We start from the raw sequence: 26,223 nt of genomic DNA on the forward strand, positions 1-26,223 counted from the left end.
TCCATTGGTTTATTCACAAATGTGAGTCAAGGCACTGAGGCATTTTACTTGATATTAGAACGAGAAATAGTAGTGCAGTTTGCACGAACAAGGAAACAAATGATGGGAGGGGGGAAGGAAAGAGGAGTGTATGTATTTATCGTGCAAAATTAAACGGGTGCTATCACACCAGCACTATTGCACTGAATCTCGTAAGAACTCTGCAATTAAGTGTTCATTGGTGAGAGTAGTTCTTAGATGGTTGACCTCTTGGAAAGTCCTCGTGTTGCTCCTGTTTCATTGCACACGAGGCAATAAACATTACGCGCGAAAGGAACCACGGTCCATCGATTCATTCGCAGACGTGAGTCGTGGCATTAGGGCATTTTCTTAATACTTTTCGTGCATTCATTTATAGTCCACTATGTTATGAGAGTCTTGTTACGAGCATTTTACATAGTAGAACAATGAAAAATGAGGTGCGGTGGGCAGTCATTTCATCTGGGCATGAGTCGAGCTGCCAGGGCATTTTGCTTGAAATTAGAATTAGAAGAAGAGGTGCAGGGTGCGCGCACAGCCAAAAAAAAAGAGGGGAGGGAGGAGGGAAGGAGAAGTGGTATATGTATTTGCAGCGCAAAATAGAGCGGGTAGAATCATACCAATACTAATTAATTGTATCCCATCAGAACTCCTCAGTTAAGTGTGCTTGAGCGAGAGTAGTACTAGGATGAGTGACCTCCTGGGAAGTCCTCGTGTTGCACCCTTCTTTTTGTAGATGGGGCATTAAACATTGCGCGGGACCAGAGTGAAAGTCCACCGATTCATTCGCAAACGTGAGTCAAGGTGCCGGGACATTTTGCTTAATATTTTTCGTACATTCAATTAAAGCCCATCACATGATAAGAGTGTTATTACGAGTATCTTACATAGTAGAACAATGAAAACAGAGGTGCGGCGGGCGATCCGTTTATATGGGCATGAGTTGAGGTGTCAGGGCATTTCACTTGATATTAGAACTAAAAGCAGAGGTGAGGTGTGCGCGTACAGCAAAACAAATGATGGGAGGGGGGAGGGAAGGAGAAGGGGCACATGTATTTGTAGTGTAGAATGGGACGGGTGCTATCAGACCAGCACTATTTCTCTGAATCCCGTAAGAACTCTGCAATTAAATGTCCTTTGGTGAGAGTAGTTCTAAGATGGTTGACCTCTTGGAAAGTCCTTGTGTTGCACCTGTTTCTTTGCACATGAGGCAATAAATGTTATATGTGAAAGGAACCACGATCCGTCGGTACATTCGCAAATGTGAGTCACAGTGTTAAGGAATTTTGCTTAATATTTTTCGTGCATTCATTTATAGTCCACCATGTTATAAGAGTCTCATTACGAGCATCTTACATAGTAGAACAACAAAAAATGAGGTGCAGTGGGCGGTCATTTCGTTTGGGTGTGAGTCGAGTTGTCGGGGCATTTTGCTTGAAATTAGAATTAGAAGAAGAGGTGCGTGGTGCGCGCACAACGAAAAAAATGACGGCAGGTGGGAGGGAAGGAAAAGGGGTATATGTATTTGCACCTGGAAATGGAACAGGTGCGATCATACCAACATTAATTCACCGGATCCCATCAGAACTCCACAGTTAAGTGTTTTTTGATGAGAGAAGTACTAGGATGGGTGACCTCTTAGGAAGTCCTCATGTTGCACCATTCTTTTTGCAGACAGGGTGTTAAACGTTATGCGAGATTGGAGCGACGGTCCCCTGGTTCATTAGCAACCGTGAGTCACGGCGTCTGGGCATTTTGCTTAGTATTTTTCGTGGATTCAATTAAAGTCTATCACGTGATAAGAGTACTATTACGAGTATCGTACATAGTAGAACAACGAAAACAGAGGTATAGCGGGCGATCCGTTCATATGGGCATGAGTCGAGGCGCCAGGGCATTTCGCTTGATATTAGAACTAGAATAAGAGGTGAGGTGTGCACCCACAGCGAAACAAATGACAGGAGGGGCGAGGGAAGGAGAGCGATATATGTATTTACAGTGCGAAATGGAACTGATGCGATCATATAAGCACTAATTCGCAAATCCCATCAGAACTCCGCAGTTAAGTATTTTTGAGCGAGAGTAGTACTAGGATGGGTGACCTCTTTGGAAGTCCTCGTGTTGCACCCTTCTTTTTGCAGACGGGGCGTTAAACGTTACGCAGGACCGGAATGATGGTCCGCCGGTTCATTCACAAATATGAGTCACGGTGCTGGGGCATTTTGCTTAATATTTTTCATGCATTCAATTAAAGTCCATCACGCGATAGGAGTGTTATTATGAGTATTTTACATAGTAGAACAATGAAAACAGAGGTGCGGGGGGGATCCGTTCATATGGGCATGAGTCAAGGCGCTGGGGCATCTCACTTGATATTAGAACTAGAAGCAGAGGTGAGGTGTGTGTGTACAATGAAATAAATGACAGGAGGTGGGAGGGAATGAGAAGGAGCTCATGCATTTGTAGAAGGGAATGTGACGGGTGCGATCTGACCAACACTTATGCATTGAATCCCATAAGAACTCTACAGTTAATTGTCCTTTAGTGCGAGTAGTACTAAGATGGTTGACATGTTGGAAAGTCCTCTTGTTGCACCTATTTTTTTGTACTCGAGGTATTAAACGTTACACCCGACCGGAACCTTGGTCCATCGGTTCATTCGCAAACATGAGTCGCGGTGTCAACTTATTTTGCTTAATATTTTTCGTGCATTCATTTATAGTCCACCACATTATAAGAGTCTCATTACGAGCATTTTACGTTGTAGAATAACAAAAAAAAGGTGCGGCGGGTGGTCATTACATCTGGGCAGGAGTCGAGCTGCTGGGGCATTTCGCTTGATATTAGAATTAGAAGTAGAGGTGCAGGTTCGCGCACAACAAAAAAAATGATGGGAGGGGGGAGGGAAGCAGAAGAGGTATATGTATTTGTAGTGCGAAATGGAACGGATGCGATCATACTAGCACTAATTCACCGGATCCTATCAGAACTCTATAGTTAAGCACTTTTAGGCGAGAGTAGTACTAGGATGGGTGACCTCTTTCGAAGTCCTCGTGTTGCACCCTTTTTTTTGTAGATGGAACACTAAACGATACGTAGGACCAGAGCGACAGTCCGCTGATTAATTTGTAAATTTAAGTCACGGCATCGGGACATTTTGCTTAATATTTTTTATGCATTTAATTAAAGTCGTTCACATAATAAGAGTGTTATTATGAGTGTCTTATATAGTATAACAACAAAAACAGGGGTACGGTGGGCGATCTATACATATAGGCCTGAGTCAAGATGCTAGGGTATTTTGCTTGATATTAGAACTAGAAGTAGAGGTGAGGTGTGCGCGCACAGCGAAACAAATGACGGGATGGGGAGAGAAAGAGAAGGGGTACATGTATTTGCAGCGCCAATTAGAACGGGTGCGATCATACCAGCACTAATTCACCGAATCCCATCAGAAATCTGCAGTTAAGCGTGCTTGAGCGAGAGCAGTACTAGGATGGGTGACCACCTTAGAAGTCCTCGTGCTGTACCCTTCTTTTTGCAGACAAGGCATTAAAAGTTACGCGGGACCGGAGCGATGGTTCGTCGGTTCATTCTTAAATGTGAGTCACAGCATCGGGGCATTTTGCTTAATATTTTGCGTGCATTCAATTAATGTCCATCACGTGATAAGAGTGTTATTACGAGTATCTTATATAGTAGAACAATGAAAACATAGGTATGGCGGGTGATCCGTTCATATGGGCATGAGTCTAGGTGCTGAGTCATTTTGCTTAATAGCAGAACAAGAAGTAGAAGTGAGGTCTGCGCATACAGCAAAACAAATGACGGAAGTGGGGACGGAAGGAGAAGGGGTGCATGCATTTGTAGCGCAGAGTGGGATGGGTGCGATCAGACCAGCTCTAATGCACCGAATCCCATAAGAACTCTGCAGTTAAGTGTCCTTTGGTGAGAGTAGTACTAAGATGGTTAACCTCTTAGAAAGTCCTCGTGTTGCATCTATTTTTTTTCACACGAGACAATAAACATTACGCGCGACTGGAACCATAGTCCATCGGTTCATTCACAAACGTGAGTCGCGGCGTCAAGGCATTTTGCTTAATAATTTTTGTGCATTCATTTACAATCCACCACGTTACGAGAGTCTCATTACAAAGATCTTACATAATAGAACAACAAAAAATGAGGTGTGGTGGGTGGATTGTTAATCTGAGCGTGAGTCAAGCCGCTGGGACATTTCGCTTGATATTAGAATTAGAAGAAGAGGTGTGAGGTAAAAAATGACGGGAAAGGGGAGGGAAGGAGAAGGGGTATATGTATTTGCAGTGCGAAATGGAATGGGTGCGATCATATCAGCACTAATTTACTAGATCCCACCAGAAATCTGCAGTTAAGCGTTTTTGGGGCTAGAGTAGTACTAGGATGGATGACTTCCAGGGAAATTATCGTGTTGCACCCTTCTTTTTGCAGACAAGACGTTAAATGTTACGCGAGACTGGAGCGACGGTCTGCCGGTTTATTTACAAACGTGAGTCACGGTGCCGGGGTATTTTTCTTAATATTTTTCGTGCATTCAATTAAAGTTCATCACGTGATAAGAGTGTTATTACAAATATCTTACATACTAAAACAACGAAAACAGAGGTGTGGTGGGCGATCTGTTCATATGGGCATGAGTCGAGGTGTCGGGTATTTCGCTCAATATTAGAACTACAAACAGAGGTGAGGTGTGCGCGCAAAGCGAAATAAATGACGAGAGGGGGAGGGAAGGAAAGGGGTATATGTATTTGCGGCTCGGAATTGAATGGGTGCGATCATACCAGCACTAATTCACCAGATCCCATCAACACTCTGCAGTTAAGCGTGCTTGGGTGAGAGTAGTACTAGGATGGGTGACCTCCTGGGAAGTCCCTGTGTTGCACCCTTCTTTTTGTAGACGGGGCGTTAAATGTTTTTTAGGACCAGAGCGACAGTTCGCCGGTTCATTCGCAAACGTGAGTCACGGTGCTTGGGCATTTTGCTTAATATTTTTCACGCATTCAATTAAAGCCCATCACATGATAAGAGTGTCCTTACAAGCATCTTATATAGTAGAAAAACAAAAAATGAGGTGCGGCACGATCCGTTGATATGGGCATGAGTTGAGGCGCCGGGGCATGAGTCGAGGTGCCAGGGCATTTCGCTTGATATTAGAATTAGATGCAGAGGTGAGGTGCGCACACAACGAATCATTTGACGGGATGGGAGAGGGAAGGAGAAGAGGTATATGTATTTGCGGCACAAACTAGAACGGGTGCGATAATACCAGCTCTAGTTCACTGGATCGCATCAGAACTTCGCAATTAAGCATGCTCGAGCAAGAGTAGTGCTAAGATGGGTGACTGGAGCGACAGTCCGTTGGTTCATTCGCAAACAAGAGTCACGGTGCCGGGGCATTTTGCTTAATATTTTTCATGCATTCAATTAAAGCCCATAACATGACAAGAGTATCATTGCGAGTATCATACATAATAGAACAACAAAAATAGAAGTGAGGCAGATGATTCGTTCATACGGGCATTAGTCGAGGCACCAGCGTATTTCACTTGATATTAGAACTAGAAGCAAATGTGCGTTGTGCGCGCACAGTGAAATAAATGATGGGAGGGGAGAGGGAAGGAGAAGGGGTATATGTCTTTGTGGCACAAACTAGAACGGGTGTGATCATACCAGCTCTAATTCACTGGATCCCATTAGAACTCTGTAGTTAAGCGTGTTTGGGCGAGAGTAGTACTAGGATCAGTGACCTGCTGGAAGTACTTGTGTTGCACCCTTCTTTTTGCATACAGGGTGTTAAACATTATGCGGGACCGGAGCAACGGTTCGTCAGTTCATTCCTAAATGTGAGTCACAGCGTTGGGACATTTTGCTTAAAATGTTTTGTGTATTTAATTAAAATCCATCATGTGATAAGAGTGTTATTACGAGTATTTTACATAATAGAACAACAAAAATAGAGGTGAGGCAGACGATCCGTTCATACGGTCATTAGTCGAGGCACCAGCGTATTTCACTTGATATTAGAACTAGAAGCAAATGTGCGTTGTGCGCGCACAGTGAAACAAATGATGGGTGGGGGGAGGGAAGGAAAAGGGATATATATATATTTAAAACACAAATTAGAATAGGTTTGATCATAGCAGCACTAATTCACTAGATCCCATCAAGACTTTGCAATTAAGTGTGCTTCGGCGGGAGTAGTACTAGGATGGATGAACTTTTGGGAAGTTCTCGGGTTGCGCCCTTTTTTTTGTAGATAGGGCGTTAAACATTACGTGAGACCGGAGCAATAGTCTACCGGTTTGTTCGCAAACGTGAGTCACGGCACTTGGCATTTTTCTTAATATTATTCGTGCATTCAATTATAGCCCACCACTTGATAAGAGTGTTATTACAAGTATCTTACATATTACATCAATGAAAATAGAGGTGCGGCAGGCGATCCGATCATCTAGGGTGAGTCAAGGCACCGGGGCATTTGTCTTGACATTAAAACTAGAAACAGAGATGAGGTGTGAGTATACAGTGATACAAATGATCAGAGGGGGGAAAGAAGCTGAAGTGCCACATATATTTGTAGCGGGGAATGGGATGGGCACGATCAGTCCAGCACTAATGCACTGAATTCCATAAGAACTCTGTAGTTAAGTGTCCTTGGAATCCCACTGAATCCTCGTGTTGCACCCGTCTTTTTTCGGATAGAGTGTTAAACACTACGTGCGACCGAAGATGCGGTCCACCGGTTCATTCGCCTACATGAGTCTTGGCACCGAGGCATTTTGCTTAATATTTTTCGTGCATTTATTTATAGTCCACCACGTAATAAGAGTATCATTACGAGCAGCTTACATAGTAGAATAATAAAAAAAACGAGGTGCGGCGGACGGTCCATTCATCTGGGCACGAGTCGAGCTATTGGAGCATTTTGCTTGATATTAGAATTAGAAGCAGAGGTGCAGGGTGTGCACAAAGCGAAAAAAATGACGGGAGGGGGGAGGGAAAGAGAAGGGGTATATCTATTTGCAGCACGAAATGGAACGAGCGCGATCATACCAGCACTAATTCACCGGATCCCATCAGAACTCCGCAGTTAAGCATTTTTGGGTGAGAGTAGTGCTAGGATGGGTGACCTCCTAGGAAGTCCTCGTGTTGCACCCTTGTTTTTGTAGACGGGGTGTTAAACGTTATGTGGGACCAGAGCGACGATCCGCCAGTTCATTCGCAAATGTGAGTCAAGGCGCCAGGGCATTTTGCTTAATACTTTTTTTGCATTCAATTAAAGCTCTTCACGTGATAAAAGTGTTAGTACGAGTATCTTACATAATAGAACAATGAAAACAGAGGTGCAGTGGGTGATCCGTTCATATGATCATGGGTCGAGGATACTAGAATTAGACATAGAGTGAGGTTTGCACACACAACGAAATAAATAACGAGAGGGGGGAGGGAAGGAGAAGGGGCACATGCACTTGTAGCGTGAAATGGGACGGGGGCGATAATACCAGCATTAATGCACTGAATCCCATAAGAACTCTGCAGTTAAGTGTGTTTGGGAGAGAGTAGTACTAGGATGGGTGACCTCCTGAGAAGTCCTCTTATTGCATTCATTTTTTTGCAGATGGGGCGTTCGACAATACACGCGACTGGAATTATAGTTTGCTCGTTTATTTATAAATGTGAGTCAAGGCGCCGTGGCATTTTACATGATATTAGAACAAGAAGCAGAGGTGCAATGTGCATGCGCAAGGAAACAAATGACGATAGTGGGGCAGGGAAGGAGAAGAAGAGTATGTATTTATAGCACGTAATGAAACGGGTGTGATCATACCAGCAGTAACGCATCGGATCCCATCAGAACTCTGTAGTTAAGTGTGCTTCGGCAAGAATAGTACTAGGATGGATGACCTCCTGGGAAGTCCTCTTGTTGTACCCATTTTTTTACAGATTGAGAGTTCGACGTTACGCGCGACTAGAACTATGGTCCGCTGGTTTATTCACAAATGTGAATCAAGGCACCGAGGCATTTTACTTGATATTAGAACGAGAGGCAGAGGTGCAGTGTACACGCGCAAGGAAACAAATTACGGGAGGGGGGAGGGAAGGAGAAGAAGTGTATGAATTTACAGCGCAGAATGAAAGAGTTGTAATCATACCAGCACTAATGCACCGAATTCCATCAGAACTCTGCAGTTAAGTGTGTTGGGCGAGAGTAGTACTAGGATTGGGTGACCTCCTGGGAAGTTCTTGTGTTGCACCTATTTTTTAACAGATGGGGCATTCGACGTTACAAGCGACTAGAACTATGGTCCGTTGGTTTATTCACAAATGTGAGTCAAGGCGCCGAGGCATTTTACTTGATATTAGAACGAGAAGAAGAGTGCAGTGTGCACGCACAAGAAAACAAATGATGGGAGAGGGGAGGGAAGGAGAATGAGTGTATGTATTTACAGCACGGAATTAAACAGTTGCGATCATACCAGTACTAATGCAACGGATCCTATCAGAACTCCACAGTTAAGTGTTCTTGGGCAAGAGTCGTACTAGGATGGGTGAGCTCATGAGAAGTCATCTTGTCGCACCCATTTTTTTACAAATTGGTCGTTCGACGTTACGCGCGACTGGAATTTTTGTCCATTAGTTTATTCACAAATGTGAGTCAAGACACCGGAGCATTTTACTTAATATTAAAACGAAAAGTAGAGGTGTAGTGTGAACGCACAAGGAAACAAATGATGGGAAGGGGGAGGAGGAGAAGGAGTGTATCTATTTGCAGCGCATGATAAAATTAGTTTGATCACACCAGCACTAATGGACCGAATCTCATCAGAACTCCGTAGTTAAGTGTGCTTGAGCAAGAGCAGTACTAAGATGGGTGACCTCCTGGGAAGTTTTCATGATGCATCCATTTTTTTGTAGATGGAGCGTTCGACGTTATGTGCGACTGGAACTATGATATGTTGGTTTATTCGTAAATGTGAGTTAAGGTGCTGTGGCATTTTACTTGATATTAGAACGAGAAGCAGAGGTGTAGTATGCATGCACAAGGAAACAAATAACGGGAGGGAGGAGGGAAGGAGAAGGAGTGTATGTATTTGCAGTGCAGGATGAAACAGGTGCGATTATACCAGCACTAATGCCCCGGATCCCATCAGAACTCCACTTGGGAAGTTCTCGTGCTGCACCCATCTTTTTTGCAGACGGGACACTAAATATTACGCGTAACCTGAGATATGGTCCACCGGTTCATTCTTCGTCGTGAGTCGTGGCACTACAACATTTTTCTTAATATATTTTGTGAATCCATTTATATTCCACCACGTGATAAGAGTGTCATTACGAGAATCTTAAATAATAGAACAACCAAAACAGAGATATGGTGAGTGGTCCATTCATCCGGGCGTGAATCGAGGCAATAGGGCATTTTGCTCGATATTACAACTAGAAATAGAGGTGCGGTGTCCACACAGAGCGAAACAAATGATGGGAGGGGGGAGGGAAAGAGAATGGGTATATGTATTTGAAGTGCGGAATGAGACGAGTGGGATCATACTATCACTAATGCATCGTATCCCATCATAACTCTGCAGTTAAGCGTGTTTGGGCGAGAGTAGTACTAGGATGAGTGGCCTCCTGGGAAGTGCTTGTGTTGCACCCGTCTTTTTTCAGACAGGGCATTAAACATTACGTGCGACAGGAGCCATAGTCTGCTGGTTCATTTGCCGACATGAGTCGCCGCACCGGGGCATTTTGCTTACTTTTTTTGTGCACTCATTTATAGCCACCACGTGATAAAAGAGTCATTACGAGCATCTTACATAGTAGAACAACGAAAAAAAAAGTGTGGTGGGTGGTCCTTTAATTTGGGCATGAGTCGAGGCACTGGGGCATTTTGCCTGATATTAGAACTTGAAACAGAGATGCAGTGTGCACACACAACAAAAAAAATGACAGGAGAGGGGAGGAAAAGAGAAGGGGCATATGTATTTGCAATGCAGAATGGAAGGGCGCGATCTTACCAGCGCTAATGCACCGGATCCCATGGAACTTTGCAGTTAAGCATGCTTGGGCGAGAGTAGTACTAGGATTGGTAACCTCCTGAGAAGTCCTCATGTTGCACTATCTTTTTGCAAATGGGGAGTAAAACAATACACGTGATCGGAGCCACAATCTGCTGGCGTGAGTCGCGTTGCCAGAAAATTTTGCTTACTATTTCTTCGTGGGTGGGGGGAGGGAAGGAGAAGGGGTATATATATTTGCAGCGTGGAATGGAAGGGGTGCAATCATACTACCACTAATACACCAGATCCCATCGAACTCCGTATTTAAGTGTGCTTGGGTGAGAGCAGTACTAGGATGGGTGACCGCCTGGAAAGTTCTCGTGTTGCAACCGTCTTTTTACTGACGGGACGTCAAACGTGATGCGCGATCAGAGCCACAGTCCGCCGGCATGAGTAGCGACGTTGAAACATTTTGCTTAATGTTTTACGTGCATTTATTTATAGTCCACCACGTGATAAGAGTCTCATTACGAGAGTCTTACATAGTAGAACAACGAAAAAAGAGGCGCAGGGGGCCTCCGTTCTTCTAGGCGTGGTCGAAGTGACATAGTATTTCGCTCTATATTAGAACTAGAAGCAGAGATGTGGTATACCCGCACAGTGAAATAAATGATGGGAGGGGGGAGGGAAAGGGAAGGGCTATATGTATTTGTAGCGGGGAATGAGACAGTTGCGATCATACAAACACTAATGCACAGGATTCCATTAGAACTCTATAGTCAAGCATGCTTGGGCAAGATTAGTCTTAGGATGGGTGACCTCCTGGAAAGTCCTCGTGTTAAACCCATCTTTTTATAGATTGGGTATTAAATGTTAAGGACGATCAGAGTCATAGTCTGATGGTGTGAGTCGCGAGGCCTGAAAATTTTGTTTAATATTTTTCGTGCATTCATTTATAGTCCACCACGTGATAAGAGTGTCATTACGAGTATAATATGTAGTATAACAACGAAAAACGAGGTGCGGCGGGTGATTCATTCATCTGGTTGTGAGTCGAGGCGCCGAAGTATTTCACTTAATATTAGAACTAGAAATAGAGGTGTGATGTGTGTGTACAACGAAACAAATGATGGGAGGGGGGAGGGAAGGAGAAGGGGTATATGTACTTGCAGCGCGGAATGGAAGGGGTACGATCATACCAGCAGTAATGCACTGGATCCCATCGAAGTTTGTAGTTAAGTGTGCTTGGGCGGAAGTAGTACTAGGATGGGTGACCTCCTGAAAAGTCCTCGTGTTCCACTCGTCTTTTTACTGATGGGACGTTAAACATTATGTGCGATCAGAGCCATTGTCCCCTAGAGTGAGTCTCGACACCGAGACATTTTTCTTAATATTGTTCGTGCATTCATTTATAGTTCGCCACGTGATAAGAGTGTCATTACGAGCATCTTACATAGTAGAATAACAAAAAACGATGTGCAGGGGGTAGTCCGTTCATCTGGGCGTGAGTTGAGGCGCCGGAACATTTTGCTCTATATTAAAACTATAAGCAGAGGTGCGATATTCGCGCATAGCGAAACAAATAACATGAGGGGATGGAAAGAAAAGGGGTATACGTATTTGTAGCGCAAAATAGAAGAGGTGCCATCATACTGGCATTAATGCACCGGATCCCATCGAACTCCGTAGTTGAGTGTGCTTTGGCGAGAGTAGTACTAGGATGGGTGACCTTTTGGGAAGTCCTCGTGTTGCGCCTGTCTTTTTGCGGATGGGGTGTTAAACGTTATGCGCAATAGGAGCCATAGTCTGCCGGCGTGAGTCGCGGCGCTAGAATATTTTGCTTAATATTTTTTGTGCATTCATTTATAGTCCACCACATGATAAGAGTGTCATTACGAGCATCTTACATAGTAGAACAATGAAAAACGAGGTACGACAGGTGGTCCATTTATCTAGGCGTGAGTCGAGGTGTAGTTTGCACACACAATGAAACAAATGACGGGAGAGGGGAGGAAAGGAGAAGGAGTAAATGTATTTACAGCGCGTGATGAAACGGGTGCGATCATACCAGCACTAATACACCAGATCCTGTCGAACACCGTAGTTAAGTGTGCTCTGGTGAAAGTAGTACTAGGATGGGTGACCTCCTGCAAAGTCCTCTTGTTCCACTCGTCTTTTTATGGACGGGGCGTTAAATGTTAGGCATGACCGGAGCCACAGTCCGCCAGTGTGAGTCGTGGTGTTGGGACATTTTGCTTAATATTTTTCATGCATTCGTTTATAGTCCATCACGAGATAAGAATGTCATTACGAGTATCTTACATAGTAGAACAACGAAAATAGAGTTGTGGCGGGCGGTCTGTTCATCTAGGCATGAGTCGAGATGCCTGGGCATTTCGCTTGATATTAGAACTAGAAATAGAGGTACGGTGTGCGCGCACAACAAAATAAATGACAGGAGGGGAGAGGGAAAGAGAAGTGGTATATGTATTTACAGCGTGGAATGGAAGGGGTGCGATCATACCAGCACTAATGCATCGGATCCCATCGAACTTTGTAGTTAAGCGTTCTTGGGCGAAAATAGTACTAGGATGGGTGACCTCCTGGGAAGTCCTCTTTTTGTAGTCGTCTTTTTGCATACAAGGCGTTAAACATTACGTGCGACGAGAGATACAGTCCACTAGTTCATTCACCTACATGAGTCGCAGCGTCTGGGCATTTTGCTTAATATTTTTTGTGTATTCATTTATATTTCATTACAAGATAAGAGTATTATTACGAGTATCTTACTTAGTAGAACAACAAAAAAAAGAGGTGAAGCGGGCGGTACGTTCATCTGGGTGTAAGTCGAGGCGTTGGGGCATTTTGCTATATATTAAAACTAGAAACAGAGGTGTGGTGTACGCGCATAGTAAAACAAATGACGGGTGGGGTGAGGGAAGGAGAAGGGGTATATGTATTTGCAGTGCGGAATGGAAGTGATGCAATCATACCAGCACTAATTCAAAAGATCCCATCAGAACTCCGCAGTTAAGTGTGCTTCGGCAAGAATAGTACTTGGATGGGTGACCACCTGGAAAAGCCTCGAGTTGTACCTGTCCTTTTGTAGACGGGGCAGTAAACGTTACATAGGACCAGATCCATGGTCTGTAGGTTCATTCGCAAATGTGAGACGCGGCACTGGGATATCTTTGTTAATATTTTTGTTGATTCATTTATAGTCTACCACGTGATAAGATTGTTCTTACGAGTATCTTACAAAGTAGAACAACAAAAACAGAGGTGTAGCGAGCGGTCCGTTCATCTGGGTGTGAGTCGAGCGCATCTTACATAGTAAGACAACAAAAATACAGGTGCGGCGGGCAGTTCGTTCATCTAGACGTCAGTCGAGGCACTGGGGCATTTCGGTTGATATTAGAACTAGAAATAGAGGTGCAGTGGGCACGTACAATGAAACAAATGACGGGAGGGAAGAGGGAAGGAGAAGGGGTATATGTTTGAAGCAGAATAAAACTGGTGCGATCATACCAGTAATAATGCACCAGATCCCATTAGAACTCCACTGTTAGGAGTGCTTGGGCGAGAGTAATACTAGGATTGGTGACCTCCTTGGAAGTCCCTATATTGCACATTTTCTTTTACAGACATTGCGTTAAATGTTAAGCGCGACAGGGAGTCATGGTCTACCGGTTCATTCGCCAGCATGAGTCATGGTGCGAAGGCATTTTGTTTAATATTTTTAGTGCATGCATTTATAGTCCACCACATGATAAGAGTATCATTACGAGCATCTTAATTAGCATAACAATGAAAACAGCGGTACGATGGGCGGTCCGCTCATCTGGGCATCTGCCAAGAAATTTCGCTTGATATTAGAACTAGAAACAGAGGTGCATGTGCGCATAGCAAAACAAATGACGGGAGGGGAGAGGGAAGGAGAAGGGGCTTGCGGCACAAACAAGAAAAGGTGTGATCATACCAGCACTAGTTCACCAGATCCCATTAGGACTCCGAAGTTATGCGTGTTTAGGTACTAGGATGGGTGACCTCCTGGGAGGTCCTCGTGTTGCATCCTTCTTTTTGCAGACGGGGTGTTAAATGTTACGCGGGACCGGAGCGACGGTCCTGCGATTCATTCGCAAACGTGAGTCATGGCGCCAGGACATTTTGCTTAAAATTTTTCGCGCATTCAATTAAAGCCCATCACGTGATAAGATTGTTATTGCGAGTATCTTAAATTGTAGAACAAAAAAAAACAAGGTGCGGTGGGTGATCCAGTATTATGGGCATGAGTCGGGGCACCGGGGCATTTTGCTGGATATTAGAACCAGAAGGAAAGGTGAGGTGCGTGCACAGGGAAACAAATGATGGAAGGGGAGAGGGAAAAGAAGGGGCATATGTATTTGCAGTGAAAACAAAAAATGGTGCGATCATACCAATCACCAGATCCCATCAGAACTCCGTAGTTAAGCGTCCTTGGGCGAGAGTAGTAATAGGATGGGTGACCTTCTGGGAAGTTCTCGTGTCGCACCCTTCTTTTTATAGATGCAGCGTTAAATGTTACACTGGACCAGAGCGACAGTCCGCCGGTTCATTCGCAAACATGAGTTACGGTACTGGGGCATTTTGCTTAATATTTTTTGCCCATTCAACTAAAGCCCATCATGTGATAAAAGTGTCATTGCGAGCATCTTACATAGTAGAACAACAAAAAAATATGGTGCAGCGAGTTTTTTGTTCATATGGGCATGAGTCGAGGCACCGAGGCTTTTCGTTTGATATTAGAACTAGAAACAGAGGTGAGGTGCACACACAACGAAACAAATAACGAGAGGGGAGAGTAAAGTAGAAGGGGTATACAAACTAAAATTGGTGTAATCAAACCAGCACTAATTCACTTGATCCCATCAAAACTCCACAGTTAAGCGTGCTTTGGCGGGAGTAGTACTAGGATGGGTGACCTCTTGGGAAGTCCTCCTGTTGCATCCTTTTTTTCGCAGACGGGGCATTATACGTTACGCAGGATCGGAGCGACAGTCTGCTGGTTCGTTCGAAAACGTGAGTCACGGCGCTAAAGCATTTTGCTTAATATTATTCGTGCATTCAATTATATCCCACCACGTGGTAAAAGTGTTATTACGAGTATCTTACATAGTAAAACAATGAAAACAGATGTGCGGCGGGCAATTCGTTCATCTGGGCATGGCAGGGGCATTTTGCTTGATATTAAAACTAGAAACAAAGATGAGATGTGCGTGTACAGTGATACAAATGATCAGAGGGGGGAAGGAAGGCGAAGGGGCACATGCATTTGTAGCAGGGAATGGGATGGGTGCGATCAGTCCAGCACTAATGCACTGAATCCCATAAGAACTCTACAGTTAAGTGTCCTTTGAATCCCACTGAAACCTCATGTTGCACCTGTCTTTTTTCAGATGGAGCATTAAGCATTACGCACGACTGAAGACACAGTCCACTGGTTCATTCGGTGGCGTGAGTCTTGGCGCCATTCATTTATCATCCATCGCGTGATAAGAATGTCATTACGAGCAGGTTACATAGTAGAATAATAAAAAATGAGGTGCGGCGGACGGTCCTTTCATTTGGGCGTGAGTCGAGCCATCGGGGCATTTTGCTTGTTATTAGAATTAGAAATAGAGGTGACTTCCTGAAAAGTCCTCGTCTTGTACCTTTCCTTTTGCAGATGGGGCATTAAACGTTGCGCTCGGCGTCGGGGCATTTTGCTTAATATTTTTCATACATTCAATTAAAGCCCATTACGTGATAAGAGTATTATTACAAGCATCTTAAATAGTAGAACAATGAAAAACGAGGTGTGGCGGGCGATCCGTTCATATGGGCATGAATCGAAGTGATGGGACATTTCGCTTGATATTAGAACTAGAAGCAGAGGTTAGGTGCGCGCACAGCGAAACAAATGACTGGAGGGGAGAGGACAGGAGAATGGGCACATATATTTGCGGCGCAAACAAGAAAGGGTACTATCATACTAGCACTAGTTCACTGGATCAAATCAGAACTCCGCAACTAAGTGTGCTTGGGTGAGAGTAGTACCAGGATGGGTGACCTCTTGGGAAGTCCTCGTGTTGAACCTTTTTTTCTTCAGACGGGGCGTTAAATGTTACGTGGGACTAGAGCGACGGTCCACAAGTTCATTCACAAACGTGAGTCACAACGTCGGGGCATTTTACTTAATATTATTCGTGCATTCAATTGTCGCCCACCACGTGATAAAATTGTTATTATGAGCATCTTACATAGTAGAACAACAAAAAAAGAGGTGCGGTGGGTGTTCCGTTCATATGAGTCGAGGTGCCAAGAAATTTCACTCGATATTAGAACTAGAAGCAGAGGTGAGTTGCGCGCACAGCAAAACAAATGATGGGAAGGGAGAGGGAAAGGGAAGGGGTATATGTATTTGCGGTGCAAACAAGAATGGTTGCGATCATACCAGCACTAGTTCACCGGATCCCATCAGAACTCCGCAGTCAAGTGTGTTTGGGCGAGAGTAGTGCTAGGATGGGTGACCTCCTGGGAAGTTCTCATGTTGCACCTTCTTTTTGCAAATGGGGTATTAAATGTTACGCAGGACTAGAGCGACATTCCGTCGGTTTATTCACAAACGTGAGTGACGGCGTCGGGGCATTTTGTTTAATATTATTCGTACATTCAATTATAGCCCACCATGTGATAAGATTATTATTACTAGAATCTTACATAGTAGAACAATGAAAATGGAGATACGGCGGGTGTTCCGTTCATATAGACATGAGTCGAGGCACCAGGGCATTTCGTTCGATATTAGAACTAGAAGTAGAGCTGAGTTGCGTGCACAGGGAAATAAATGATGGGAAGGGAGAGGGAAGGAAAAGGGATATATGTCTTTGCAGCACAAATTAGAAGGGGTGCGATCATACCAGCACTAGTTCATTGGATCCATCAGAACTCTACAGTTAACCGTGCTTGGGCGAGAGTAGTACTACGATGGGTGACCTCTTAGGAAGCACTCATGTTGCACCTTTCTTTTTGCAGACGGGGCATTAAATGTTACCCGGGATTGGAGCGACGGTACGCCAGTTCATTCGCAAATGTGAGTCACAGTACTGGGGCATTTTGTTTAATATTTTTCGTGCATTCAATTAAAGTCCATCATGTGATGAGAGTGTCATTGCGAGCATCTTAAATAGTAGAACAATGAAAAATGAGGTGCGGTGGGCGATCCGTTCATATGGGCATGAGTCAAGGTGCTAGGGCATTTCACTCAATATTAGAACTAGAAGCAGAGGTGAGTTGCGCGCACAGCGAAACAAATGACAGGAAGAGAAAGGGAAAGAGAAATGGTATATATCTATGCAGCGCAAATTAGAAAGAGTGTGATCATACCAGCACTAGTTCACTGGATCCCATCAAAACTCCGCAGTCGAGTGTGCTTGCAAGAGTAGTACTAGGATGGGTGATCTCTTGGGAAGTACTCATGTTGCACTCTTTTTTTTGTAGTCGGGGTGTTAAATGTTACGCGGGATCAGAGCGAAGGTCCGCTGGTTCATTTGCAAACGTGAGTGACGGCACCGAGACATTTGGCTTAATATTTTTCATGCATTCAATTAAAGCCCATCACTTGTTAAGAGTGTCATTGCGAGCATTTTACATAGTAGAACAATGAAAAAGGAGGTGCCGGCAGGTGTTCCGTTCATATAGACATGAGTCGAGGCGTCGGGACATTTCACTCGATATTAGAACTAGAAGTAGAGGTGAGTTACTCGCACAGCGAAATAAATGATCGGAAGGGAGAGGGAAGGGGAAGGGGTATATGTATTTGCGGCGCAAACTAGAATGGTTGCGATCATATCAGCTCTACTTCACCGGATCCCATCAGAACTCCGCATCAAGCGTGCTTGGGTGAGAGTAGTACTAGGATGCGTGACCCCCTAGGAAGTTCTCGTGTTGCACCATTCTTTCTGCAGATGGGCCATTAAATGTTACGCGAGATCGAAGCGACAGTCCATCGGTTCATTCGCAAAGGTGAGTCTCGGCATCAGGGTATTTTACTTAATATTTTTTGTGCATTTATTTATAGTCCACCACATTATAAGAGTCTCATTAAGAGCATCTTACATAGTATAACAACAAAAAATAAGGTGCGGCAGGCGTTCTGTTGATATGGGCATGAGTCGAGGCGTCGGGGCATTTCGCTTAATATTAGAACTAGAAACAGAGGCGAGGTGCACGCAAAGTAAAACAAATGATAGGAGGGGAGAGAGATGTAGAAGGGGTATATGTATTTGTGGCACAAACTAGAACGAGTGCGATCATACGAGCACTAGTTCACCAGATCCCATTAGAATTTTGCACTCAACCGTGTCTGGGCGAGAGTAGTACTAGGATGGCTGACCTCCTGGGAATCTTCGTGTTGCACCCTTCTTTTTGCAGACAAGGGGTTAAACGTTACGCAGGACTAGAGCGATAGTCCATCTGTTCATTCGCAAACGTGAGTCATGGCGCCGGGGCATTTTGCTTAATATTTTTTGCACATTCAATTAAAGTCCATCTCGTGATAAGAGTGTCATTATGAGCATCTTAAATAGAATAGCAACGAAAAATAAGGTGCGGCAGGCGATCCATTCATATAGGCATGAGTCGAGACGCCGGGGAATTTCGCTTGATATTAGAACTAGAAGTATAGGTGAGGTATGCGCACATCGAAACAAATGATAGGAGGGTAATGGGAAGAGAGGGCAAATATTTATTTTTGCCGCAAACAGAAAAGGGTGCGATCATGCCAGCACTACTTCACCGGATCCCATTAGAACTCTGCAGCTAAGCATGCTTGGGCGAGAGTAGTACTAGGATGGGTGACCTCCTAGGAAGTTCTTGTCTTGCACCCTTCTTTTTGCATATGGAGCGTTAAACATTATGCGGGACCTGAGCGACGGTCCGCCGGTTCATTCACAAACGTGAGTCACGGCACTGGGTCATTTTGTTTAATATTTTTTGTGCATTCAATTAAAGTCCATCACGTGATGAGAGTATAATTGCAAGCATTTATATAGTAGAATAACGAAAAAGGAGGTGCAGCGGGTGTTTCGTTCATATAGACATGAGTCGAGGTGTCAGGACATTTCTCTCGATATTAGAACTAGAAACAGAGGTGAGTTGCGCGCACAGTGAAATAAATGATCAGAAGGGAGAGGGAAGGGGAAAGGGTATATGTATTTGCGGTGCAAACCAGAACGGTCGCGATCATACCAGCACTAGTTCATCGAATCCCATCAGAACTCCTTAGTCAAGCGTGCTTGGGCGAGAGTAGTACTAGGATGCATGACCTCTTGAGAAGTTCTCGTGTTACACCATTCTTTCTGCAGATGGCGCATTAAATGTTACGCGGGACCGAAGCAACAGTCTGCCGGTTCATTCGCAAAGGTGAGTCTCGGCGTCAGAGTATTTTACTTAATATTTTTTGTGCAATCATTTATAGTCCACCACGTTATAAAAGTCTCATTACAAGCATCTTACATAGTATAACAACAAAAAACAAGGTGCGGCGGGCATTCCGTTCATATGGGCATGAGTCGAGGCGCCGAGGCATTTCGCTTAATATTAGAACTAGAAATAGAGGCGAGGTGCACGCAAAGAGAAACAAATGACAGGAGGGGAGAGAGAAGTAGAAGGGGTGTATGTATTTGTGGCACAAACTAGAACGAGTGCGATCATACGAGTTATTGTTCACCGGATCCCATCAGAATTCTACACTCAATCGTGCTTGGGCGAGAGTAGTACTAGGATGGGTGACCTCCTAGGAAGTCTTCGTGTTGCACCCTTCTTTTGGTAGACAAGGCATTAAACGTTACGCGGGACTGGAGCAATGGTCTGCCAGTTCATTCACAAACGTGAGTCATGGCACCAGGACATTTTGCATAATATTTTTTGTGCATTCAATTAAAGTCCATCTCGTGATAAGAGAGTCATTGCGAGCATCTTAAATAGAAGAACAACATAAAATGAGGTGCGGCGGGCCATCCGTTCATATGGGCATGAGTCGAGGCGCTGGAGCATTTTGCTTGATATTAGAACTAGAAGCAGAGGTGAGGTGCGCGCACAGCGAAACAAATGATGGGAGGGGAATGGGAAGGAGAGGGCAAATATTTATTTTGGCTGCAAACAGAAAAGGGTGCGATCATACTAGCACTACTTCACCGGATCCCATTAGAGCTCCGGAGCTAAGCTTGGTTAGGTGAGAGTAGTACTAGGATGGGTGACCTCCTGAGAAGTTCTCGTCTTGCACCCTTCTTTTTGTAGACGGAGCATTAAATGTTATGCGGGACCGGAGCGACGGTCCTCTGGTTCATTCACAAACGTGAGTCACGGCACCGGGGCATTTTGCTTAATATTTTTTGTGCATTCAATTAAAGTCCATCACGTGATGAGAATGTCACTATGAGAATTTTAAATAGTAGAACAATGAAAAATGAGGCGCGACTGGCGATCCGTTCATATGGGCATGAGTCGAGGTGCCGGGGCATTTCAGTTGATATTAGAACTAGAAGCAGAGGTACGGTGCGTGCCCAAAGAAAAAAATGACGGGAGGGGAGAGTGAAGGAGAAGGGGTATATGTATTTGCGGTGCAAACCAGAACGGGTACAATCATACCAACACTATTTCACAGGATCCCATCAGAACTCCGCAGTCAAGCGTGCTTGGGTGAATGTAGTACTAGGATGGGTGACCTCTTAGGAAGTCTTCGTGTTGCACCCTTTATTTTTCAGATGGGGCATCAAACGTTACATGGGACTGGAGCGATGGTCCGCCAATTCAATCGCAAACGTGAGTCACGGTGCTAGGGCCTTTTGCATAGTATTTCTTGCGCAATCAATTAAAGCTCATCACGTGATTAGAGTGTCATTGCAAACATCTTAAATAGTAGAACAACAAAAATGAGGTGCGGCGGGTGATCCGTTCGTATAGGCATGAGTCGAGGCACTGGGGCATTTCTCTTAATATTAGAACTAGAAGTAGAGGTGAGGTGCGCGCTCAGAGAAACAAATGACAAAAGGGGAGAGTGAAGGAGAAGGGGTATATGTATTTGCGGTGCAAACTAAAACGGGTGCGATCATACCAATACTATTTCACCGGATCCCTTCAGAACTCCACAGTTAAGCGTACTTGGGTGAGTGTAGTACTAGGATGGGTGACCTCTTAGGAAGTCTTCATGTTGCACCCTTTATTTTTAGATGGGGCATCAAACGTTACGTGGGATCGGAGTGACGGTCTGCCGATTCAATCGCAAACGTGAGTCACGGCGCCAGGGTCTTTTGCATAATATTTTTTGCACATTCAATTAAAGCTCATCACGTGATTAGAGTGTCATTGCAAGCATCTTAAATAGTAGAATAACGAAAATGAGGTACGGCGGGCGATCCGTTCGTATAGGCATGAGTTGAGGCGCCAGGGCATTTCTCTTAATATTAGAACTAGAAGTAGAGGTGAGGTGCGCGCTCAGAGAAACAAATGATGGAAGGGGAGAGTGAAGGAGAAGGGGTATATGTATTTGCGGTGCAAACTAAAACAGGTGGGATAATACCAGCACTAGTTCACCGGATCCCCTCAGAACTCCGTAGTTAAGCGTGCTTGGGCGAGTTAAGTACTAGGATGGGTGACCTCCTAAGAAGTCTTCATGTTGCACCATTCTTTTTGCAGACGGGGCATTAAATGTTACGCGGGACAGGAGCGATGGTTCACCGATTCATTCACAAATGTGAGTCACGGTGCCGATGCATTTTACTTAATATTTTTTGTGCATTCAGCTAAATTCAATCACTTGATGAGAGTGTCATTGCGAGCAGTTTAAATAGTAGAATAACAAAAAATGAGGTGCGACAGGCGATCCGTTCATATGGGCATGAGTCGAGGCGACAGGGCATTTCGCTTGATATTATTACTAGAAGCAGAGGTGAGGTGCATGCACAAAGAAACAAATGACGGGAGGGGAGAGTGAAGGAGAAGGGATATAGGTATTTGCAGTGCATACTAGAACATATCCAATCATACCAGCACTAGTTCACCAGATCCCATCAGAACTCCAGAGTTAAACGTGCTTGGGCGAGAGTAGTCTAGGATGGGTGACCTCCTGTAAAGTCCTTGTATTGCACCCTTCTTTTTGCAGATAAGGCGTTAAATGTTACGCGGGACCAGAACGATGGTATGCCTGTTCATTCGCAAACATGAGTTACAATGCCAGGGCATTTTGCTTAATATTTTTTACATATTCAATTAAAGCCCATCACGTGATAAGAGTGTCATTGCGAGTATCTTAAATAGTAGAACGACAAAAAACGAGTTGCGGCGAGCGATCCATTCATCTGGGCATATGTTGAGGTGCTGAGGTATTTCTCTTGATATTAAAACTCGAAGTAGAGATGAGGTGTGTGCACAGCAAAACAAATAATAGGAGGGGAGAGGGAAGGAGAAAGGGTATATATATTTGCGGTGCAAACTAAAAAGGGTGTGATCATACGAGCACTAGTTTATAGGATCCCATCAGAACTCCGCAGTTAAGCGTGCTTGGGCGAGTTTAGTACTATAATGGGTGATCTTTTGATAAGTCCTCGTGTTGCACCCTTCTTTTTGTAGACGAGGTGTTAAATATTATGCGGGACTGGAGTGATGGTCTGCCGGTTCATTCACAAACGTGAGTCACGGTGCCAGAGCATTTTGCTTAATTTTTTTGCACATTCAAATATAGCCCACCATATAATAAGAGTGTCATTGCGAGCATCTTAAATAGTATAACAACAAAAAATGAGGTGTGGCGGGCAATCCGTTCATATGGGCATGAGTCGAAACTTCGGGGCATTTCACTTGGTATTAGAACTAGAAGCAGAGGTGAGGTGCGCGCACAATGAACCAAATGATGGGAGGGGAGAGTGAAGGAGAAGGGGTATATGTATTTGCGGCGCAAACTAGAATGGGTGCGATCATATCAGCACTAGTTCATCGGATCCCATCAGAACTCTGTAATTAAGCGTGTTTTGGCGAGAGTAGTACTAGGATGGGTGACCTCTTGGGAAGTCCTCGTGTTGCACCATTCTTTTTGCAGATGTGTGGTTAAACGTTACGCGGGACGGGAGCGACAGTCTGCCAGTTCATTTTCAAACGTGAGTCACGGTGCCAGGACATTTTGCTTAAAATTTTTTCCGCATTCAATTAAAGTCCATCACGTGATAAGAGTGTAATTTAGAGCACCTTACATAATAGAACAACGAAAAATGAGGTACGGCAGGCAATCCGTTCATATGGGCATGAGTCGAGGTGCTGGGACATTTCGCTTGATATTAGAACTAAAATAAGAGGTGAAGTACGCGCACAGTGAAACAAATGACGGGAAGGGAGAGGGAAGGAGAAGGGGTATATGTCTTTGCGGTGTAAATTAGATCGGTTGAGATCATACCAGCACTAGTTCACCGGATCCCATAAGAACTCCACAGTTAAGCGTGCTTAGGCGAGAGTAGTACTAGGATAGGTGACCTCCTTGGAAGTTCTCATGTTGTACCCTTCGTTTTACGGACGAGGCGTTAAACATTTTTCAGGACCGGAACGACAGTCCTCCAGTTCATTCGAAAACATAAGTCATGGCACTATGGCATTTTACTTAATATTTTTTGCGTATTCAATTAAAGCCCATCACCAGATAAGAGTGTCCTTACGAGCATCTTAAATAGTTGAACAACGAAAAATGAGGTACGACACGATCCGTTCATATGGGCATGAGCCAAAGCGTCGAGGCATTTCGCTTGATATTAGAATTTGATCAAGAGGTGAGGTGCATGCATAGCAAAACAAATGATGGGAGGGGAGAGGAAAGGAGAAGGGGCATATGTATTTGTTGCGCAAACTAGAATGGGTGCGATCATACCAGCACTAGTTCACCGGATCCCATTGAAACTCTGCAGTTAAGCATGCTCAGGCGAGAGTAGTACTAGGATTGATGACCTACTAGGAAGTCCTCGTGTTGCACCATTCTTTTTGCAGATGGGCTGTTAAACATTATGCAGGATTAGAGCGATAGTCTGCCGGGTCATTCGAAAACGTGAGTCACAGCGCCGGGGCATTTTGCTTAATATATTTCGCGCATTTAATTAAAGCCTATCATATAATAAGAGTGGAATTATGAGTATCTTAGATAGTAGAACAATAAAAAATGAGGTGTGGCGGGCGATCCATTCATATGGGCATGAGTCGAGTCGCTGTGGCATTTTGCTTGATATTAGAACTAGAAGCAGAGGTGAGGTGCGTGCACAGCGAAACAAATGACAGGAGGGGGGAGGGAAGGAAAAGGGGTATATCTATTTGCAGCGCGAAATGGAATGAGTGCGATCATGCTAGCACTAATTTCTCGGATCCCATCAGAACTCCGCAGTTAAGCATTTTTGGGCGAGAGTAGTACTAGAATGGGTGCCCTCTTTGGAATTTGCAGACGGGGCATTAAATGTTACGCGGGACCGAAGCGACGATCCACCAGTTCATTCGTAAACGTGAGTCACGGTGCTAGGATATTTTGCTTAATATTTTTCTTTCATTCTATTAAATCCTATCACGTAATAAGAGTGTTATTACGAGTATCTTATATAATAGAACAAAAAAATAGAGGTGTGGCAGGTGATTCGTTCATATGGACAGGAGTCGAGACGTCGGGGGATTCTGCTTGATATTAGAACTATAAGTAGAGGTGAGGTGTGCTCGCACAGCGAATCAAATGATGGGAAGGGGGAGGGAAGGAGAAGGGGCACATTCACTTGTAGTGCAAAAGGTACGGGTGCGATAATACCAGCACCAATGCACCGATTCCCATAAGAACTCTGCAGTTAAGTATCCTTGGGTGAGAGTAGTACTAAGATAGTTGACCTCTTGGAAAGTCCTTGTGTGTCACCCATTTTTGTGCACACGAGAAAATAAATATTACACGCGACCAAAACCACGATCTGTCGATACAGTCGCAAGCGTGAGTCGCGGCATCAGGGCATTTTGTTGAATATTTTTTGTGCATTCATTTATAGTCTACCACGTGATAAGAGTGTCTTTACGAGCATCTTATATAGTAGAATAATGAAAAACGAGGGGCGGCTGGGACATTTCGCTTGATATTAGAATTAGAAGCAGAGGTGCGGGGTGCGCGCACAATGAAAAAAATGACAGGAGGGGGGAGGAAAGGAGAAGGGGTATGTTTACTTGCAGCACGAAATGGAACAGGTGTGATCATACCAGCACTAATTTGCCAGATCCCATCATAACTCCATAGTTAAGCGTTTTTGGGCGAGAGTAGTACTAGGATGGGTGACCTCCTAGAAAGTTCTCGTGTTGCACCCTTCTTTTTGCAAACAAAGAATTAAACATTACGTAGGACCGAAGCGATGGTTCCTTGGTTCATTCGCAAACGTGAGTCATGATGCCTGAAGCATTTTGCTTAATATTTTTTGCGCATTCAATTAAAGCGCATCACGTTATAAGAGTGTTATTACGAGTATCTTACATAGTAGAATAACGAAAACAAAGGTGCGGCGAGTGATCCGTTCATATAGGCATGAGTCGAGGCACCGGGGCTTTTTGCTTGATATTAAAGCTAGAAGCAGAGGTGAGGTATGCATGCATAGCAAAACAAATGACGGGAAGGGGGAGGGAAGGAGTAGGGGTTTATGTTTTTGCAACGCAAAATGGAACTGGTGCGATCATACCAGCACTAATTCATCGGATCCCATCAGAACTTTGCAGTCAAGCGTGCTTTGGTGACAGTAGTACAAGGATGGGTGACCACTTAGGAAGTCCTCTTGTTGCACCCTTCCTTTTGCAGATGGGCCGTTAAATGTTACGCGGGACCAGAGTGACGGTCTGTCGGTTCCTTCGCAAACGTGAGTCACGATGCCGAGGCATTTTACTTAATATTTTTCGTGTATTCAATTAAAGCTCATCACGTGATAAGAGTATTATTACGAGTATCTTACATAGTAAAACAAAAAAAACAGAGGTGTAGCAGGCGATCCGTTCATATGGGAATGAGTCGAGGCGCTAGGGCATTTTCTTTGATATTAGAACTAGAAGCAGAGGTGAGGTGTGTGCGTACAGTGAAACAAATGACGGGAGGGGGGAGGGAAGGAAA

General features: G+C 44.4%; 22 pseudogenes; all 22 read left to right on the forward strand.

Moving 5' to 3' along the window:
* The first annotated feature begins 1,562 nt into the window (after positions 1-1,562).
* LOC148267672 (5S ribosomal RNA) lies at positions 1,563-1,681 on the forward strand (annotated as a pseudogene).
* A 1,283-nt stretch (positions 1,682-2,964) lies between these two features.
* Positions 2,965-3,083, forward strand: LOC148267673 (5S ribosomal RNA; annotated as a pseudogene).
* A 349-nt stretch (positions 3,084-3,432) lies between these two features.
* Positions 3,433-3,551, forward strand: LOC148267674 (5S ribosomal RNA; annotated as a pseudogene).
* Positions 3,552-4,824: 1,273 nt separating this feature from the next.
* On the forward strand, positions 4,825-4,943 carry LOC148267675 (5S ribosomal RNA; annotated as a pseudogene).
* A 770-nt stretch (positions 4,944-5,713) lies between these two features.
* LOC148267676 (5S ribosomal RNA) lies at positions 5,714-5,831 on the forward strand (annotated as a pseudogene).
* A 1,265-nt stretch (positions 5,832-7,096) lies between these two features.
* On the forward strand, positions 7,097-7,215 carry LOC148267677 (5S ribosomal RNA; annotated as a pseudogene).
* A 330-nt stretch (positions 7,216-7,545) lies between these two features.
* LOC148267678 (5S ribosomal RNA) lies at positions 7,546-7,664 on the forward strand (annotated as a pseudogene).
* A 207-nt stretch (positions 7,665-7,871) lies between these two features.
* LOC148267679 (5S ribosomal RNA) lies at positions 7,872-7,990 on the forward strand (annotated as a pseudogene).
* A 206-nt stretch (positions 7,991-8,196) lies between these two features.
* On the forward strand, positions 8,197-8,315 carry LOC148267680 (5S ribosomal RNA; annotated as a pseudogene).
* Positions 8,316-10,329: 2,014 nt separating this feature from the next.
* Positions 10,330-10,447, forward strand: LOC148267681 (5S ribosomal RNA; annotated as a pseudogene).
* A 1,247-nt stretch (positions 10,448-11,694) lies between these two features.
* Positions 11,695-11,812, forward strand: LOC148267682 (5S ribosomal RNA; annotated as a pseudogene).
* A 2,665-nt stretch (positions 11,813-14,477) lies between these two features.
* LOC148267683 (5S ribosomal RNA) lies at positions 14,478-14,589 on the forward strand (annotated as a pseudogene).
* Positions 14,590-14,925: 336 nt separating this feature from the next.
* Positions 14,926-15,044, forward strand: LOC148267684 (5S ribosomal RNA; annotated as a pseudogene).
* Positions 15,045-16,513: 1,469 nt separating this feature from the next.
* Positions 16,514-16,632, forward strand: LOC148267685 (5S ribosomal RNA; annotated as a pseudogene).
* A 347-nt stretch (positions 16,633-16,979) lies between these two features.
* On the forward strand, positions 16,980-17,097 carry LOC148267686 (5S ribosomal RNA; annotated as a pseudogene).
* Positions 17,098-18,842: 1,745 nt separating this feature from the next.
* On the forward strand, positions 18,843-18,961 carry LOC148267687 (5S ribosomal RNA; annotated as a pseudogene).
* Positions 18,962-20,242: 1,281 nt separating this feature from the next.
* Positions 20,243-20,361, forward strand: LOC148267688 (5S ribosomal RNA; annotated as a pseudogene).
* A 348-nt stretch (positions 20,362-20,709) lies between these two features.
* On the forward strand, positions 20,710-20,828 carry LOC148267689 (5S ribosomal RNA; annotated as a pseudogene).
* Positions 20,829-21,175: 347 nt separating this feature from the next.
* On the forward strand, positions 21,176-21,294 carry LOC148267690 (5S ribosomal RNA; annotated as a pseudogene).
* A 346-nt stretch (positions 21,295-21,640) lies between these two features.
* Positions 21,641-21,759, forward strand: LOC148267691 (5S ribosomal RNA; annotated as a pseudogene).
* An 814-nt stretch (positions 21,760-22,573) lies between these two features.
* Positions 22,574-22,692, forward strand: LOC148267692 (5S ribosomal RNA; annotated as a pseudogene).
* A 347-nt stretch (positions 22,693-23,039) lies between these two features.
* LOC148267693 (5S ribosomal RNA) lies at positions 23,040-23,158 on the forward strand (annotated as a pseudogene).
* Positions 23,159-26,223: the final 3,065 nt, after the last annotated feature.

The sequence above is a fragment of the Carica papaya genome, chromosome 3, assembly GCF_054855325.1.
Source record: "Carica papaya isolate Zhongbai chromosome 3, ASM5485532v1, whole genome shotgun sequence".
NCBI lineage: Eukaryota > Viridiplantae > Streptophyta > Magnoliopsida > Brassicales > Caricaceae > Carica > Carica papaya.